This window comes from Orycteropus afer, unplaced genomic scaffold, assembly GCF_000298275.1.
Source record: "Orycteropus afer afer isolate SDZICR_OR568_19922 unplaced genomic scaffold, OryAfe1.0 scaffold00176, whole genome shotgun sequence".
In the NCBI taxonomy this organism is placed as follows: Eukaryota; Metazoa; Chordata; class Mammalia; order Tubulidentata; family Orycteropodidae; genus Orycteropus; species Orycteropus afer.
The window spans coordinates 1,680,621-1,682,839 of NW_006921763.1; positions in this window are offsets into that span (position 1 = coordinate 1,680,621).

The following is a 2,219-nucleotide window of genomic DNA, read 5'->3' on the forward strand; positions in this document are numbered from 1 at the left end:
TGGAATATATGTACTCCTGTGTTGTTTTGTGTGATGACTGCATGGTAGCTATGCCAGATTTTTCAAAGGAACCTGTAACCACGTATTTGTTAATTTTATCTATGGGCTACTATTGAACGTTGTACTGGAAAGTGCATGTGTGTGTATGTGTGTGTGTGTATTCTTGCTAAGGGCCACAATAATAACCTGGCACTATGTGCTCTACAAGGAGCCCTGGTAGTGCAGTGGTTAAGTGCTTGGCTGCCAAGCGAATGGTCGGTGGTTTGTACCAACCAGTTACCCTGCAGGAGAAATACATGGAAGTCTGCTTCAGTAAGATTACAGCCTTGGAAACTCTATGGGGCAGTTCTACTCTGTCCTGTAAGGTCACTATGAGTTGGAATTGGCTCAATGGCAATGCTAATGCACTTGGCTGCTAGCTGAAAGGTTGGAGGTTGGAGTGTAACCAGAGGTGCCTCAGAAGAAACACTTGGCAATTTACCCCCAAAAAATCAGCCCCTGCAAACCCTGAGGGGCTCAGCTCTACTCTGACACATGCATGGGGTTGCTAAGAGTTAGAATTGACTTCACGGCAACTGGTTTTGGACTTCTATGCTTAACCAAACCGAACAAAATTCACTGCCATTGAATTGATTCTGACTCATAGTCACCCTTTTTAGAACAAAGTAGAACTGCCCCATTGGGTTTTCAAGGCTGTACATCTTTAAAGAAGTAGACTGCCTCATTTCTCTCCTGCAGAGTGGTTGGTGGTTTTGAACTGTCGACCTTTGGGTTAGCAGCTTTCATCATTATATCACCAGAACTCTCTTTTATGTGCTTACCAAAAACAATAACAATAACAACAACAACAACAAAAAAAAACAAACTCACTGCCATTGTGTCAATTTTGACTCATGGTGATAGTGACCCCCTTTGGGTTTCCGAGGCAGTAAATCTTTATGGAAGTACAATGCCCAGTCTTCCTTCTGCGGAGTGGCTGGTGGGTTTGAACTGCCAACCTTCTGGTTAGCAGTAAAATGCCTTAGGCACTACACCACCAGAGCTCATATATTAATTCATTTACTTCTTATGAGCACCAAAGGTAAAAGTACTATTATCCCTATTTTACAGATGAGGAAGCTTACCCAAGATCAGACACCTGGTATGTGTCTGAGTCTAAGACTCAATCCCAGATAATTTGGCTGTAGCCTGTGGTCCTAGTTACTACACTTCTAATAGCAGTCTCACTAATTTGGTTCCACACTCTAGCTCCTTGTTTGCATAAGTTGGAAGGACCTGTTGGGACCATGCAGTACCAGAAAAAAAAATCTTAGTATGATGGATGTGAAGTCTAGAGATGTCTTTACTTTCCTATCAAGTCACATTTTGATGACTGCCCATCCAGTTCTCTCTCTGGTCTTCTCTGCCCCTTCATGTCCTCCCCCACCCTCTCCCTCCATCTTTTTCTGCCTTCTCTGACGTTCCCACAGGACTGGGCTTTATGTTGAAGGCCCTGTGTCAGATTCCTTTTGTCCTGGAGGAGCTTTAAGCTCTTTGATTATCCAGAGTGAAACAGCTATGAAACAAATAGGCCTTTCTCTTGTTACTATTCACATTCCTCACTATGCATTATTATGCCCTCAAAGTCTCTGTTCTCCATCTTACCAAAACTTCCTCCCAAGAAGGCTGGGGTGGGGGCAGTGGGGAGGAAGGAAAGGAGGAGGTGAGGGGGCAAGAAAACCCCCATCCTGCCACAACACAGAGCCTCAGATTTTGCTCTGCTTTGATGCTAACGTGTCTGATTCTCTGCTGGTTGGTTCTGAAGTTTGGGGATGGGGTAGGGAGGAAAGCACGAGGCGTGTAGTGTCTAAACAGTCTCAAGACTCCAAGAAGCATTTGCTTGGTGAAAGTGAGGATGACTTGAAGCATTTACTGATGAAGATTAAAGACTTCAGTCTGCAGTATGGATTACATCTCAACATAAAGAAAACATAAATCTTCATAATTGGACCAATAAGCAGCATCACAATAAATGGAGAAAGATTGAAGTTGTCAAAGATTTCATATCACTTGATTCCACAATCAACACCAATGGAAGCAGCAGTCAAGACACCAGATGATGTATTGCACTGGGCACACCTGCTGCAAAAGACCTCTTGCAAGTGCTAAAGAGCAAAGATGTCTCCTTGAAGACTAAGGTGCACCTAACCCAAGCTGTGGTATTTTCAATAGCCTCTTAT